The sequence below is a fragment of the Strix aluco genome, chromosome Z (assembly GCF_031877795.1).
Source record: "Strix aluco isolate bStrAlu1 chromosome Z, bStrAlu1.hap1, whole genome shotgun sequence".
Lineage (NCBI taxonomy): Eukaryota > Metazoa > Chordata > Aves > Strigiformes > Strigidae > Strix > Strix aluco.
In genome coordinates this window covers 56,719,704-56,737,863 of record NC_133971.1, presented here as the reverse complement: position 1 = coordinate 56,737,863, position 18,160 = coordinate 56,719,704, and the positions used below count along the sequence as shown (strand labels likewise).

General features: G+C 42.5%; 1 protein-coding gene across 7 annotated transcripts in view; it reads left to right on the top strand.

Moving 5' to 3' along the window:
• The window catches only part of PAM (peptidylglycine alpha-amidating monooxygenase), a 151,610-nt gene that overhangs the window by 46,976 nt on the left and 86,474 nt on the right, over window positions 1–18,160 (top strand). The gene's annotated exons all lie outside the window — the stretch shown is intronic.

Below are 18,160 nucleotides of genomic sequence, written 5' to 3'. Positions count from 1 at the left end.
GCAATTAATTTTCCAGCAGGAGCTTTTTTTCATTTGTGTAGCAGTCTTCAACAAAAGAGTAACATCACTGTTTTTGTTAAAGCAATCACTTCTGTTTCAGGTGTTGGAACTGAAACTTCTCTGCATAGTGTACCTGCATGGTGTACCCTCCACCTCAAAGAAAAAGTAGTATGTGTTGCATTAGGTTACTTTTTGTAAAGCAATGACCTAGTTAATGGTTACTTACTATATCATTTCTTAAATTGTAGATACAATTTTAATGATCTTGCAGTCCTGTTTGTTAGTAGGTTAGGATACCGAAAGGTATCTGTGGTGGTTTGTTTTGGTTTTTGGGGAGTGGTGGTGTGGTTGGTTGGTTGGGTTTTTGTTTGGTTTGGTTTAGTTAATATTTTTAAACAGGCAGTTTCAGCTCCATATTTTTTAAGGTGGCTCTTACCTTCACAATAACAAAATCCATCTACATAAAACTTTATAAACCTAACTGAAAACTTTCTGAGTCTTTCTTTGTTTAATAGTGACATGTAGTGGTTGCAGAATGCAATGAAGTTTTAAGGATAGTACCATACCAAATGAAGAGCTTAGGTGATTCTTTAGCAAGAGAGTGCTGACGAGATAAGAATGTTTGTTTGCTACATGCTGAAAAACTGAAAAATCTCAACAGATTGCACCAGGTAACCATTTGATACAACATGTAACAAGTTTCCAAAGACTTTTGGGTGGTGTGATGGTTTGAGGCTGTCTTGGACATAGCAATCATGAAATGATAAGAGTTTTTGATTGTTGAAGAAGTAAAGAAGGGAGGGTTAGCAGAACTGTTATCTCGGACTTCCAGAGGGCAGACTTTGGCATGTTAGGGGCCTGGTTGACAGAGTCGCCTGGGAGGCAGTCCTGAAGGGCAAGGGAGTCCAGGAAGGCTGGATATTCTTTAAGAAGGAAATCTTGAAGTTACACCCATGTGCCAAAAGGCGAGCTGGTAGGGAGGAAGACCTGACTGGCTGGACAGAGAACTTCAGGTGGAACTCAGGGGGGGAAAAAAAGAGTTAATGACCTTTGGCAGAAAGGGCAGGCAACTCGGGAGAACTACAAGGATGTCATGAGGTAATGGAAAGAGAAGATTAGAAGGGTCAAAGCCCAACTAGAATTTAGTCTGGCTACTGCCATACAAGACAATAAAAATGTTTCTATAAATACATTAGCAACAAAAGGAGGGCTAAAGAGAATCTCCATCCTTTATTGGATGCAGGGGGAAACAAAGTGACAAAGGCTGAGGAAAAGTCTGAGGTACTTAGTGCATTCTTTGCATCTTTCTTTAAAGGTAAGATCAGTTGTTCTTGAGGCGCACAGCCCCCTGAGCTGGAAGACAGGAATGGGGAGTTGAATGAAGCCCCATAATCCAGGGGGAAATGGTTAGTGACCTGCTACACCACTTATACAAGTCTATGGGGCTAGATGGGATCCACCAAAGTGTACTGAAGGAGCTGGTGGAAATGCTCACCAAGACACTTTCCATCATTTATCATCATTCCTGGCAAACGAGGGGAGTGACCAAATGTGACGCCCATCTACAAGAAGGATCAGAAGGAGTATCCAGGGAACTACAGGCCTACCAGCCTGACCTTGGCGCCAGGGAAGGTTATGGATCAGATCATCCTGAGTGCTATCACATGGCACATACAGGACAAGCAAGCGATGAGGCCCAGTCAGCATGGGCTTATGAAAGGCAGGTCCTGTTTGACAAACCTGATCTATGACAAGGTGACCCACTTAGTGGATGAGGGAAAGGCTGTGGATGTTGTTTACCTTGACTTTAGTAAGGCCTTTGACACTGTTTCCCACAGCATTCTCCTGCAGAAACTGTCTGCTCATGGCTTAGACAGGTGTACTGTTTGCTGGGTAAAAAACTGGCTGGCTGACTGGGTCCAAAGAGTTGTGGTAAATGGAGTTAAATCCAGTTGGCTGCCAGTCACAAGTGGTGTTCCCCAGGGCTCAGTATTGGGGCCAGTTCTATTTAATATCTTTATCAATAATCTGGATGAGGGGATTGAGTGCACCCTCAGTAAATTTGCAGACGACACTAAGTTGGGTGGGAGTGTTGATCGGCTCGAGGGTAGGGAGGCTCTGCAGAGAGATCTGGACAGGCTGGAGCGATGGGCTAAGGCCAACTGCAGGAGTTTCAATAAGGCCAAATGCCGGGTGCTGCACTTTGGCCACAACAACCCCCAGCAGCGCTACAGGCTTGGGGAGGAGTGGCTGGAGAGTTGCCAGTCAGAGAGGGACCTGGGGGTGTTGATTGACAGCCAGCTGAACATGAGCCAGCAGTGTGCCCAGGTGGCCAAGAAGGGCAATGGTATCCTGGCTTGTATCAGAAATAGTGTGGCCAGCAGGGACAGGGAAGTGATCTTACCCCTGTACTTGGCACTGGTGAGGCCGCACCTCCATGACTGTGTTCAGTTTTGGGCCCCTCACTACAAGCAGGACATGGAATTACTCGAATGTGTCCAAAGAAGGGCAACGAAGCTGGTGAATGGTCTAGAGAAAGTCTTCTGAAGAGCCACTGAGGGAACTGAGGTTGTTTAGCCTGGAGAAAAGGAGGCTTAAGGAGACCTTATCACTCTCTACAATTACCTGAAAGGAGGTTGTAGCCAGGTGAGTGTTGATCTCTTTTCCCAAGTAACAAGTGATAGGAAAGAGAGGCAATGACCTCAAGTTTCACCAGGGGAGGTTTAGATTAGATATTAAAATATGTCTTCATGAAAAGGGTTATCAAGCATTGCAACAGGCTGCTCAGGGAAATGGTTGAATTGTCATCCCTGGAAGTGTTTAAAAGACACTTAGGGACATGGTTTAGTGGTGGACTTGTAGTGTTAGGTTAACAGTTGGACTTGATGATATTAAGGGTCTTTTCCAACCTAAACAATTCTGTTCTCTCTGCCATCCCCTAGTGTCTGTGCCTCTCTGGTGCCTGAACATGAGATTCTGTTGGCAGTATCCGGGCTTAGAGACAGGCATGACAATAACAGACTGAATGTGGGAATGAAGAGGCATCTTTGATTTGCAGCTTCTTTAGTATCTTGATTTTAAGCCTGTATTGCCAGAAGGCGGTTCAGGTAAAACCAACATATTTATGGTATGTTTGTAACTGTGGAAATTACAAAGTTAATTTGAAAGGGTAGTGGCAGTTAAGCGCTGTACTCCATGGTGATTTTGGAGTTTGTTGTATGTTCCCTGACAACTGTATGCCTCCGTACCAGCATTAAGAGTATTAGAAGCAGAATTAATGTGTAATACTAAAGTCTGTCTCCCCTTTCCATGATGGTTGTTTAGGCTGTCCAGTTTCTGTGGGCTAGCTGGTGCAGTTGGATTTTTTTTAAAGCACTTTATTGTAATTACTACCTTATTTTTATTTTACACCAATTTATTTTAATAGTCAGTGAAATAACTTGCCTTATATTAAACTGTTACTTAATGTAATCCATTAGAAAAACAAGTGTTTTATCACTTGAGATAGTAATAGTGTTACAAATTTTAACTGCTCTCAACAACTGATGCAGGTACTGACCTTTCTGGTATTGTGCTTAAGTCTGCTTATAGCTGGCTTGGTTTTCCATTACCACAAACTGAGCAAATTTTGTTGTACAAAACTCTTGTCATATTTCACACCAAAACACATTAAAAAGTCTGGTTTCTTTCTATTTTATCAATGGTTAAGGAAGACTTACAATTTGACAATGAAATCTTTGTGTGAACAACTTTTAGTGCTGACCGGAAAAAATTATTCTTTGAAATTTTTTTACTTTGCTCTCAGATCTCATTTTCTATCTAATTACTTTCAACTGCTGCATATCTGAAGTCTTGGGATTCAGTTTTTGGGACTTAGCTTGAGTAAAAAATGTGTGTCTGAAACTAGAAGTAACATGCTAAAAATCTGTATAATGTTTTGCTTAGCCCTTGAGAGATAAGTGAAAGAAAAAAAAAGCTGTAATTAGCTCAATACATAGTAGTCTTCATTATTTTGTAATTTAGCATTTTAGAAAGTTCTATACTGACTTTTATTTTTTTATTTTCCTGCAAAAATGCATGTTCTTGTCCTGGGAGGAACTAAATGTAGGAAAACAAAATACTCTGTTTATCATTTACAAGAGTATTAGACATGTAAAAAAATGCTACAAACTAAAAAATATTCTGTTCAAGGATCCTGGTTTTTTTGGGGGGTTTGTTTTTTGTTTAAGCTTTTCTACTACTATTTCTATACAGCAGATGAGTGACTTTTATTTCTTCTCTCCTTGATGAACACCCCCTATTGCTCCGTAGCATTCACCCTGTCAGAAAAATCAGTCCTGTGGAGTGGGGAACTGCGAGTGGGGGATTTGGGACTTCTTGCTAAGGAAACAGATGATGTTATGCTAGGAGGAGCTAAAATACTATGAAAAATTGTTATGTGGAGGTAGGTAAGCCTGTGTTGCATTGGTAAAATTTCTAATAAGCACTGCAGTACGTATGAAACCTTTCAATAAACTGTTTTTCCATTATCAAAAAGTTCAGTAGTATGCCCTTAATTAGCATTAATATGTTAATTTAAAAGTGTTTCCCTTTACTATTTTAAAATTTTATTTTTATTACAGGTTCATAAAGTTCACTAAACTAATGTGAAGGTGCTGTAGCTGAGCTAGACAAAATACAAATATGTAAACGAGTTTCTTCTCAAATCTGATTCTGAAAGGACAGTCTCTTATTTCTAGTTTGTAGTTCTTCCATGCCACTGCATTAAAATGAAGCATTAATATGTATTCTTGATTTAAATTAAGAACAACAATTCTATACGAATTTTTATTAGCAAATTAGTTTTATTAGGTTTTAATTGAACTAGTGCCAAAACAGTTTTTCTTCTGGAAACTTGATTATGAAAATCACAAATCAGAAAAAATAGTGTCTGTTATACTACAAATAAAAATCATTCCAACATTCCTACAAACCTACCTATGTGCTTACCATTTCATGATGGTTATGCAGTCTGGATCTTGGCCAGCTTTCCCGTGCATATGTACATGAGTGAACCTTGTGAGTAATACAGCTGAGTTCATGGGGTTAGGCTTGTGCTCATGTGGACAAATCATGTGTAGGCTGTATTTTTAAGAGCACTCAGTATTCAATATGATGACTGCCTTGGAGAGTCTAGCATAAAGGAACTGTGAGCCTTTCTGAAACCTGGCTTGTCGATACTTATGCAGACAGCTTGAATCTCCTTCTGCATACTAGTTAGTTTGAATAGCGGACTGTTGATCTTACACGTTTCCTTTTTTGGCTAACTGAAAAACTTGTGCAAAAAAAGAGGCATCTCATCTGTGAATTAGAAATGTTTGTGATGCTTCATGGTTTTTTATATGTCAGAGTGATGAGTCTGTGGGCTGCAGTGGCTCTGATACCCTTTCATGGGTTGTGATAATGGTTTTATTTTTTAAAATGCACTTGGTTGGCCTTTATCTTGGTGAAATTTGTCCCTGTTGTCTCTTGACAAGCCCAGAAATATGGTGGATCTCATTGCTTCTTCTCTAGCACTTAGGACTAGAAATGCTTTTCTGTTCGCTGTGTTCCAGTTTGGCTAGGAATTCATGTTCTGACCATAAGGCCTGGCATTTCTGTCATGTCTAAAGAAGCCTTGCATATCAGGGTAAACTGATTATTATGTAGGAGATTAAAAATTAATAGGACTGAAGACATTCTGATTACGAACTGAAATAAACCTGGAAGTGATGAAGAAAAGAACAGGCTAAATGGTTTTCCTCTCGTTCATTTTATTTAAAATTTAAACAAATTAGACCTGCAAAATAGTGCAAGTAAATGTCCAGATAAAGAAACGCTACCTTTCTTTCTGACACTTGTCAGACAATTATACGACCCTAGGATTCTGTTGAAGCTAGCTGTAACTGAAGCAAAAGCGGGGCGGGGGGGGGGAAGGTGTTATGTTTGCTACTTTTTAGGCAGATTTCTATCTTCTTGAGGGAAAAATGATGACGTGAAGTGAGCAGTAATGCTGCTCAAGAGAAAACTTGAGAACTGTTGAACTTTTTGCAGAAGAACTTTGAAAAAGTTTGCATGTGGTTTGTTCACCAGCTTTCATGTCCCCATTTTGTGAATGCCTCTCATTTTCTATTAGCTTGTGTCCAAAACTTGAAAGCTAAATTTATAGGCTGTGAACAGCAGAACAGCATGCTCTGGTTTCCTCTGAGTTTGTATCTGCACTTAACCTGCCAGCACACCTTTCCCATTCTGATTGCTTGCCTATCTGCTCAGCACCTTCCTTTCCTTTCCCCAGAAAGTCCCCACCAGAGTCCCAGATGTCCTGGGACTGTCCCCTCTCCACAGTCTGTGTGAGAGGCAGGACTTGGTATTCATGGGGCTGAACCAGCAGAAGGTGTTGAGCAGGAGGCCAAGCGGAGCCATGCTGCACACGATCCCCGGATGGGAAAAAGGACTGAATCTGTTTCTTCTCATCATTTGCCATACTGGAGAATTTTGAAGCTTCTTCCAGTTCGGCGAATTTGAAACAAACTTGGAGTGTGTTGAGAAAAGGATGCACAATCCTACCACATAAACCTTTCTCTTAACCAGATTGAAAATCCTTACTGCTATAACCTGATGTTAGTAAGCATAAGAATTACACGGTTTCATTTTCTGTATTTACAATTCTAAATTTATATTAATTTTCAGCATGCAGTATTCCTCTAAAAGGAACGAGTCATCTGTGGCTATGTATGTGTAATTTGTTTGACTTCAGGTGTTAGTTGTCAGCAACTTCTAACCGGCTTCTCGAAATGTTTGCAATATCACTGAGGCTGTAAAACTCAACCTCAAAATAGGGAAAATGCTGAAATGAAATATGTAAATTGGGTCTTTGTATCCATTAGTCTCCTTTAATTTTTAATTTTCTGCTGTTCGTGCCACAGTTTTATTACTGCTCTGTGGCTGAGTCTCTGAGATGAACTTTTACTGTGCAGTTCTTCTGTAATGCTGGACAGTTACCTAATTAAACATTCTTTAGTTGTCTGTAATGAATTGTTCCTAACTTCAAACACGGGCTGATATTTGGAAGTAGTAAAAGGCAGTTGTAGTCCTAGGTAACTGTGCTTTGAATTTATATCATATTCTAAAAGTAGCGGGGTGGGGGGGGTGGAAATCGGCAGTTCTCTTTTATTTCTGCCTCTATTTTTAGAATAAAGCATGGTGTTCCTGATTGACAGGTGGTGAATATTCAGATTTAATTTTATTTGGGAAGAGGTTTGGCATGGCTTTTATCTGCTGCCTTTCATCATGTAGAATTATTTAGTTCAAATTAGTAGGGTGGTATTATTACAGCTCCGACATATATCTTGTAGTTGAGTTGGTATATTAAAGGTTACTGTTTTGGACTGTTGCTGTGTGCACTGGCAATTCCTTGTGTGCTGAACAATTTCAACCTAAGTGTGTTGCTGCAAGGTAGATTCATACAATTTGTAATTACTCTGTCATTCATACCATTTAAATGTAAAGACTGTCACTTAAATGTTGTGAGATATATTTGCATATATATTATTTTTTAGAGATTTCCAGAATCACACCTGTTTTGTTCAATTACCAGAGTAAATACTAAAGGCCTTTTATTAAAATAATTTGCTCATTTCTAGACTTCTACTCTGTTTTACAAAAGGCGCTACATTTGAAGTTTCATTCTAGCTGTGTATTTTTTACCAGGTTATTTGGATGATTAGGAAAATAATGCTGTAACACATGGGACAGCAATAAGTGTGGTTTTGGAGAGTGTACCTTATGAAATTTTCCGAGGTGTTTGAAGGAATTGAGGAAGAATGGATTAGGGACAAAGGGTAGGTTTTTGCTTGAAAGTACAAAGCAGTTTTCCAGAGGTGTATTTTCTGCTGGGGTTTGCACTGCCTGAAGTCTGCTCTGCACTATAAAACGAGGATTCACTCCTTTGTGTCTATGGGATTCTTCCATGGTTTTGATTTAATTCCATACCTTTCAATGAGGTGGACAAAAGGCTCTGTTTTAAAGCATATGTGGAAAAAGGAATTACATGAAGTCTGTAAGCAAATGTTCTTCCCCTCACACCCTGCTCTTTTGAAGTATTTGACCTTGTAGCCCTGTAATCTCAGTATTTTCCTAAAGTCTAACTCAACACCAATATCTGCTGTAAAAGTAAGCTCTCTTACATTGTGACCTTTCTAAATTATATGCAAACAGGGAAATTTTATTCTTAAGTGTTTGATGGCTTGCCATTGCTCTTGATTCTGTTGAATCTGCTTTGGAGAGAGAATTGAGGGTGAAGGTTTCTTGGGTCTGTCCCTGCACTGCTTCAAGTATGGTATTCAACTATACTTTAACTGTCTCAATAAGCTTTTTTTACTACTTATAGGATTTAGAGTAGCAAAATAACGTGATACTGGGTACAATAAAAGACTCTGAAAATCTGAAGCTCAAGGGGTTTTTTTTAGGTTATTGCTATTCTTGAGAGACTGTGGAATTTCTCTTTGTGAAAGAAGCCAATCTTCTCTGAAGATACCCCTCTTTTTCCCTAAGAGGTTAGTGTATGGTTTATCTGTTTAGATTCAGTTATTGTTGTAAATAAACGGTAGAATATTGTTAATTAAACTAGTGGAAAGATTGGTAAACGATCCTGACAGTCTTGCTACTTTTCTTCTGTATTTTATTACTGACAAAGGACAACTAAAATATGCTGTGGTGGTTTAGTCCCTGCCGGGGTCTGAGACCACGTGGCCGCTGCCCCTCCCCCACAAAGTGAGTGAAATGCAAAGCCCCGGGCTGAGATAAGGAGAGGTTTAATACAGCAGTGCAACAGCAACACAACAAACAACAACAATAACAGTAATACCAATGAACACAGCAAAATATCTACCAATACAGCATTGAGAGCAGAGCAAATCCCAAAGTACACACGGTAACCGACTGTCCTGCTTCGGCGCCAGGATGTGACGTCAGCATGATATATGAATAAACGTGCTAGAGCTTACCCCCCACTGCTGGGGAAACTTAACCCTATCCTGGCTAAACCAGGACATAATCCACCGTTTATTCTATATCATGTGCATCACATCCAGCTGCCATTTAGCAATTAGCATTGACAAAGAAAAATTAACAAAAGCACAGTATAACTCACGGTGTGTTTTCACCCACAATCAAGTCCCCTTGTGGCACACATTGGACCTCTCCATCCTTTTGCATCACCCACCAGGTGCACCCAGGTCCTTGAGCAAAAGCAATCCCGTGGATGGGTTTGCCTTTGCCCAGCACAAGACTAACCCAGACCATTTTTCCCAGCAGGTCCCTCATGCGCACCACAAGGACTTTATCCCCATCTACAACACGTGGAAGTTTTGACTGAGCTGGGCCAGCTCGATTGGCAGATCCTCTTGTGTTGACTAACCAAGTGGCCTTTGTCAGATGTGTGTCCCAGTGTTTGAAGGTTGCATCCCCAATGTAGTTTTTAACAGTCCATTGTAGCGCTCGATCTTCCCGGAGGCTGGTGCGTGGTAGGGGATGTGGTAGACCCACTCAATGCCGTATGCTTCTGCCCAGGCATCTATGAGGTTATTTCAGAAATGAGTCCCATTGTCTGACTCAATCCTCTCTGGGGTGCTGTGTCACCACAGGACTCGGTCTTCAAGGCCCAGGATGGTGTTCCGGGTGGTGGTGTGGGACACTGGATAAGTTTCGAGCCACCCAGTGGTTGCTTCCACCATTGTGAGCACGTGGCGCTTGCCTTGGCAGGTCTGTGGCAGTGTGATGTAGTCGATCTGCCAGGCCTCTCCATATTTATATTTCATCCATCGATCTCCATTCCGCTGGGGCTTCACCTGTTTGGCTTGTTTGATTGCAGCACATGTCTCACATCCGTGGATGATCTCTGTGATGGTGTCAATGGTGAGGTCCACCCCTCGATCTCGAGCCCACCTCTATGTTGCATCTCTGCCTTGGTGGCCCGAGGTCTCATGGGCCCACCGGGCTATGAACAGTTCACCTTTACACTGCCATTCCAAGTCCACCTGAGCCACTTTGATCTTAGCAGCCTGGTCCGCCTGCTGGTTGTGTTGATGTTCATCAGTGGCCCGACTCTTGGGTATATGGGCGTCCACATGGCGCACCTTCACAACGAGGTTCTCCACCCGGGCTGCAATATCCTGCCATACTTCAGCGGCCCAGGCGGGTCTGCCCTTGCATTGCCAGTTGTTCTGTTTCCATTGATGCAACCACATCCACAGGGGACTTGCCACCACCCACGAGTCAGTGTAGAGATAGAGCCTCGGCCACTTTCTCGCTCAGCAATCTCCAAAGCCAATTGGATGGCTTTCACCTCTGCGAACTGGCTCAATTCACCTTGTCCCTCAACAGCTTCAGTGGTTTGTCATGTGGGATACCACACCGCAGCCTTCCATTGTCGATGTTTCCCCACAATGCAACAAGACCCATCAGTGAACAGGGCATATCGCTTCTCCTCCTCTGGCAACTCGTTATATGGTGGGGCCTCCTCAGCACATTTCACCTCTTGTTCTGGTGACATCAGAGCATCTTTGTTTTCTGGCCAGTTTATGATCACTTCCACTAATCCTGGGGGGTCGAGGTTCCCTATTTGAGCCCATTGTGTTATCAACGCAACCCATTTACTCCATGTGGCATCTGTTGCATGTGTGGAGGGAGCCTTTCCTTTCAGCATCCATCCCACCACCGGCAGTCGGGGTGCCAGGAGGAGCTGTGTCTCAGTGCCGACCACTTCTGAGGCAGCTCGAACTCCTTTGTACGCTGCCAGTATATCCTTCTCAGTCAGGGTATAGTTAGCTTCAGAGCCTTTGTATCCCCGGTTCCAAAAGCCTAGAGGTCGGCCTCGGGATTCCCCAGGTGCTCTCTGCCAGAGGCTCCAGGAAGGGCCATTCTCCCCGGCTGCGGTGTAGAGCACGTTCTTAATCTCCTGCCCTGTCCAGACGGGCCCGAGGGCCACTGCCTGGGCAATCTCCTGCTTAATTTGTTCAAAGGCTTGTTGTTGCTCAGGGCCCCATTTAAAATCCTTCTTCCTGTGGGTTATGTGGTAGAGAGGGCTCACAATCAGGCTGTAGTTTGGGATGTGCATCCTCCAGAACCCCACAGCACCCAGGAAAGACTGAGTCTCCTTTTTAGTGGTTGGTGGGGCCATGGCTGTTATCTTGTTTATCACCTTCATTGGGATGTGGTGACGCCCATCTTGCCATTTTATTACTAGGAACTGAATCTCCCTTCCAGGCCCCTTAACTTTCTGTCACTTGATGGCAAAACCAGCCTTCAGGAGGATTTCAATTATATTCTCTGCTTTCTCCAAGACTTCCTCAGTTGTGTCCCCCCATACAATGATATCGGCCATGAACTGCAGGTGTTCTGGAGCCCCACCTTTCTCCAGTGCAGTATGGACCAGTCTATGGCAAATGGTGGAGCTGTGTTTCCACCCCTGGGGCAATCGATTCCAGGTGTACTGGATACCCCTCCAAGTGAATGCAAACTGTGGCCTGCACTCTGGTGCTATTGGAATGGAAAAGAACGCGTTAGCGATGTCAGTTGTGGCATACCACTTGGCTGCCTTCGACTCCAGCTCATACTGGAGCTCTAGCATGTCCGGCACTGCAGCACTCATCACTGGCGTAACCTCATTCAGGCCACGTTAGTCCACGGTTAGTCTCCATTCGCCATTAGACTTTCTCACTGTCCATATAGGGCTGTTGAAAGGTGAATGAGTCTTGCTGATCACCTTCTGGCTTTCTAGTCGACGGATCAGCTGATGGATGGGGACCAGGGAATCTCGGTTAGTACGGTACTGCCGCCAGTGCACCGTCTTGGTGGCAATTGGCATTTGCTGCTCTTCAACCTTAAGCAACCCCACCACCGAGGGATCCTCTGAGAGGCCGGGTAAGGTGGGCAATTGCTCAGTCTCCTCCAAGGCAGCTATACCAAAGGCCCACCGGTACCGTTTTGGGTCTTTAAAGTACCCTCTCCTGAGGTAATCTATACCTAGGATGCACGGGGCATCTGGGCCAGTCACAATGGTGTGCTTATGCCAGTCCTTCCCAGTTAAGCTTACTTCAGCCTCTAACAGGGTCAGCTGTTGGGATCCCCCTGTCACTCTGGAGATGCAGATGGGTTCAACCCCACTGTGGCTTGATGGCATCAGGGTGCACTGTGCGCCAGCGTCTACCAAAGCTTTATATTCTTGTGGGTCTGATGTGCCAGGCCATCGGATCCACACCTTCCAGTAAATCCGATTATTCCTTTCCTCCACCTGGCTGGAGGCAGGGCCCCTCTAATCCTGCTCACCATCACTCATTTGTCCTAAGAGTGACTCCTGCAAGAATGACTTCCTGGTCCCCTCAAGAGGGTCAAGCATAGTGTTGGCCATTCTATTCTGTCTGGGGGATTTCTGACTGGACACTGGAGCTGCGTCTCTCTTGGAAGACTCTCCTTTCATGGTGGTCTTCCCTTTCCGCTGCTGTACTCGTGCAGCTAGGGCGGGAGTGGGCTGTCCATGCCACCTCCTCATGTTTTCCCCATGGTCGCGGAGGAAGAACCACAGGGTGCCCTGTGGTGTGTGTCTTCCACTGCCCTTCTCTTGGGTGGGGAAACGCCTGCTTCTAATAGCTGAGACATCGGCCCGTGCAGGTGGAACGCAGGACATGTCCTGTTCCACTTTCTGGAGCCTCTGAGACAGTTCCTCTACAGTTGAAACCAAAGCATGCTGGGAGGAAGGGAGATTTCCCTCATATTGCCGGAGCTGGATAATCACTTCATCCACTGTTTGAGTCTGGGTGTCTCGACACCAGGACGCTACTGCTAATGCTTTGGAATGTGCCTCTGGTCCACTTTGCAGGAACTTCCACCACATCAGCTGTGTGCAAGGGCCTGATCTGGATCCACTGGTGACGGCTCATCATTCAGATCACCATAGATCATATCAAACACAGCCAATTCCCTGAGGTTTTGAATGCTTTTCTCCATGTCGGTCCACTTGCTTAGCCGACATAGAGCATCTTCCTTGTAGGGGTACCTCTCCCTCACACCGAGTAGGAGTCGCCTCCAAAGGCTGAGGGTTTGAGCCTGTTTCCCTATTGCCTTGTCAATACCAGCCTGCTTGGCTAAAGATCCCAGCTGCTTGGCCTCTCTCCCCTCCAATTCAAAACCAGCAGCTCCACTATCCCAGCATTGGAGCATCCAGGTGCAAATTTGCTCGCCTGGAAGGCGGCTAAAATCCTTCCACATATCTCGCAATTCACTGAGGGATAGAGATTGGATGATTACGTCCGGCTCTTCCTCCTGCTCTCGTGATGGGCCTGGTTCATTATCACCCTGTGCACTGCGAGGGGATTTTTTTGTATATTTGGTTTTCCGTATCGGGGCGACTGATATTGGTACTGCTTGTGCCTCTGGCTCTGCTGTGCTGGTGGAGGCAACTGGTACTGGCACTGCCTGTCCCCCTGGCCCAGTTGCTGCACCAGTAAGTTCACTTTCAGATCCTGCAGCCCCTTCTCCCCCTTGAGGGCAGTGAACAGTGTTAAGGGCAGTGCAGTAAGCATGGGCAAGCCCACAGCACATCGCAACGAGTTGTGTCTCCCCAGGGTTTGTCAGATTGGCAGCACACCTCTTCCAAACACTCCACCAGTTTATCAGGGCTTTGCACTTGTTCAGGAGTGAAATCCCAAAGCATTGGGGGTGACCACTGACTCAGGCACTTGCCCATCTTTTCCCACACACCGTGCCACACACAACTGTCTGCCCTCAGGGCAGGTTTCCGGGTGGTGCTATTGTTGGAGAAGTATCGCATGGCCCAAAACAAGATCTGGCAGACATTCAGAAAGCACAGTGCCGCAAGCACACTGGCCTGGATGCTCCAGGGATAGCCGAAACTCTCAAAAAGTGAGAGGATCTCTTCCCCTGGCTCACCCATAGAGGGGGTGAGACCCCTAACAAAAGCCCAGGCAGCAAACAGGTACCGGTTCACCCCCACAAGCAGTGATGCAAGCACATTATAAGCAGTCAGTAGCCAGTACGGCAAAATAAGACCCTTGACCCATTTTCCACCACCAGCAAACACCAGCACTGGGAACACACAGTGGACATAAGGATTAATCCAGCCCCACCACGCAAGCAAATTGGTCAGCATTGCAAACGTTTCTTATCAAACAAATGCAAATAAAAACAGTAAAAAAAATTACACCTAACAGATGGCTCTAACACACCTTCTCCTTTTGTTCTTATCTCAGCCTTCTCGTGCCCCACGTTGAGTGCCAAAATTGTGATGGTTTAGTCCCTGCTGGGGTCTGAGACCACGTGGCCACTGCCCCTCCCCCACAAAGGCAGTGAAATACAAAGCCCCAGGGCTGAGATAAGGAGAGGTTTAATACAACAGAGCAACAGCAACACAACAAACAATAACAATAAGAGTAACAGTAATACCAATGAACAGAGCAAAATCTGTACCAATACAGCAGTGAGAACAGAGCCAATCCCAAAGTACACGCAGTAACCGACTGTCCTGCTTCGGCGCCAGGATGTGACATCAGCATGATATATGAATAAACGTGCTAGAGCTTACCCCCCACTGCTGGGGAAACTTAATCCTATCCTGGCTAAACCAGGACGTATACCCAGTTAGAGTGGCGTATTCCAGGGAAAGGTAAAACGGACAAATGAAGGTGCATCATAAAAATTTATTGTAGCCTGCAAGCTGTATTTTCTAGGCTCTTCTTAACTCTTATGTAAAATGAGATCTCTAAATAGAATGACATTAGGGCAAAAGTTTTAAGTTTTTTGTTCAAGATCTGGTCTACCATTAACATGATCTTTGAAAGGTATTTAAAGGCTTGCTTCCAGTGATGTATAATTTGTTGCTGTCATCTATCAAGCCATCCCATCCCCTGCTCCAGTAGTGGATTGATTCCTGATAAATTCTGTGTTTCTGAGTCCTCTCTGGCTCCCTTACTTCTTCCATAGGAGCTGTTACTTAACAAACACCATTCAGAGCAGTGTATTGGTATAAATCAATTACATCATGCTTAATGAAAGTCACTGAGAAAACCAGCCTTTTTAATTTCTGCCTTCTCAGAGAATCAAAATAATTACCTGACAGATGGAATAGGACGGGATAGAGATTGCATTTTGACGAAAAATGCAAACAACGCAAAATACATAAAATAATTACCAGGTGGGGTTTTTTTTTAAAAAAAATTATTAAATTTTGCATTTAAATACCTACCTCCACATTTACCACTGAGTGTGTGGAGGTTGCAACACTTGCAACACCAATATAGGGTCCGTAAGAGTGGTCATAAGCAATGAGATAAATACTGAGCCAAAAAACTGAGTCCCTTCTTTAAAACTGAAGAGATTTCATTATGGCTTTTGAATTATCTTCCATTTTCATCCCTGTAGTAGAATTTGAGAGTCCAGAGGACAGTGGGATTCACGTGTACTCAGGTTGGGAAAAGTAACCAATTTTTGCTGTTTCCTAAGGGAGATTTCTAGTACATCTTAATTTATTTTAATTTTCAGTAAGTAGTGGTTGTACTTGGGCAGCTAAGAAAACCTGATTGTGTCCCAGCATGTTCCAGTTTCTCTTGTGAGGTGTCTGCAGATCTTAGCAAGGGAACTTACGTAGTAAAATGCTAAGCTTATATTTTTTGTCTTCTGATACACTGGGTCAGAAGGGATTAAACCAGAATTCTTAGGTTCTGGATTTCTGCTTGAAATCTTATAATGTTTTAATAATGCAAGCACATTTATATTAATATGAGCAGGAAAGGAATTTGTGTGGTGGTTTGCTTATATATTACTGTTCTATCAAATTAAGTACAATACTTCATTCTTAAACAAGCTTATGCCTAATACTTTACAGTATGATGATGGAGAAAATAAATAAAAATCTTACCTTGAATTGTGTATCACATTTTTAAATCTCAGCTTAGAATTCAGAAATTGATTTTAAGTGTCCAGAATTTCTAAGAAAATAGTTTTGTTTTGGTCTGGAACACACCATCATGTATCTCTAAATTGTGCAGTATTAAATTTTCTTCTCTTTTAGGTATTTCTTTGTATCACACCTGAGTGTGCATTGTTTTCAGGAACGGTATTTGTCATACTTACTTTAAAGGGGAGAGAATGTGACTGCGAAGATAGTCCTAGGACATCTCTACTTGTTGGGAGATAAGCAAGTCTTAAGCAAGGAGGCTGCTTGGTAAGATCACATTGCGAAGTAGCAGTTAAACCTTTTGCATCTTTTTATCTTACACATTTTGTTCTGTTTTCACTGTTTAGAAAATCAACTATTCTAGAAGTTGATCTGACAAAATCAGATCTGCTTAGGCTTTGACGTTTACCCCTTTCAGTTGTCTCAGAGGTGCCAAGGATGGCAGCTGTGTGCAGACTTGGAGCCTGGGGTGACAGCAATTCTGACAGTTCTTGAGTTGTGCTTTTTTGCTTCTCTTGTTTCTTCTCTTTTTCTTCATGCATTTCCTGATGTTCACAAAAGAATTCTGAGACTGGTTTTAGTCTCTGTTTATTCTATAAATTAGTAATTATTTTATAAATTTTTTTTTTTTGCCTAATCTTGGAAATAATATTCTTGTTCTTGCTTTGCATAAACACATCTTATAACTTGTTTTCTTACCTTCTTTTGTTTCTCATTCTGCGACTGCTCTTGCTGTATGAGTTGCCTACTAAGTGCAATTTGAATATTTCCTTTATTGTTCACTGAACAGGGTTTGCTTATATCTTGGGGTGATATGGTTTATGATATCTTTGTAATTCTCGCTCTTTATAGCAGTTAGGAACCTGCAGGTCATGTTGTGAACCTGTTGATCTCCAAAAGGGAAAGGCAGAGTATAAATGACAGTTCTTCATCCTCTATTACTTTGCTGTATAAAACTTCAGTTGATTTCAAAAGAAAGCGGTCTAGTAGGTAAAACTCTCCATACCTACTGAATTGACAGAGCATTTGAAGGATTTTGCTGTATTGATTTTTCTTGGTACAGATAATCTGTCTTCAGATAGTAAGTAAAACTTACTCTTGCAGTAGGAAACCCATTTAAAAAATGCTTCATTGAATAAAGAGCACAGAAATGATTAACAGGTCAGAAAAGTCCATCAAAATAAGTTATTAATGTATTCAACTTTTTTCATAAATGATGTTGCCCTTATAAACCATCTTTTTAAGCACTGTTTAATATGAATTTTCATTTAATACTTCTAGTCAAATAGAAAAGAAACACATATTGTCCAATTTTGATATATACAGAAAGCCTGCAAAGAGTAACTCCATTTCAAAAGCATCCAATTTCACTGCCATAATACATACAAGAAAATACAAGTCGCAGTTCCTTATTCAGTGTATAAATACCGTGCTTCCTCTGATGAAGTGGACAGTAGGTTTCTCATCATCATGAAATACTTCTTTCAAAAATATGCACCGTACTTACGCTCAGCAGATCAAATTTTAGAAGACGTTGTTTATAAAAACAACAATCATACCTGTTTTTTTCCTTTGGTATCCATATCTGAAAAATATTTTGGTAGCAGAACATACGAATTTGTAAAAGCTAAATTAAACCAAGAATCAAACTGTATTTGACAACATTAAAAAAATATCTTTAATATTACACCAAATTCAGTGTGGATTGCTGACAAAATAGGCTTCCTTTCCAGCTCCAGCTGCATGCTCACATCATTTCTTTTGTGATAGAAGTACAGCAGCTGCCTGCTGACACAGTGACCAGTTGATCTGATGGAAGATTAACACACTGCTGGGATGGGCAAGGGGGATGCCATCAGCTTTCTGAACCAGTTCAGAGCAAGAGGAAGAGGAAAATACAAGGCAGTGTATAGTTACAATGGGTTTGGAATGTGATGAAACCATATCTTTTTGGAGGAACAGTCTGATGAATTGTAGTTTGAAGCAACTACTTCTACTCTAAAAAAACCTCCGTTTTTGGATGATTTATAATCATCTTCTAAATGTTTGCCTGTAAAAAAAAAAAATGCTTCAAGGGAAAGTAAACAATTCTCCACAAACAACATAACAAAGCTTTAAGGAAGAATTTTCTAAGATGATAAATGTATTATTCAAAAAGTTTGGTATACTTTT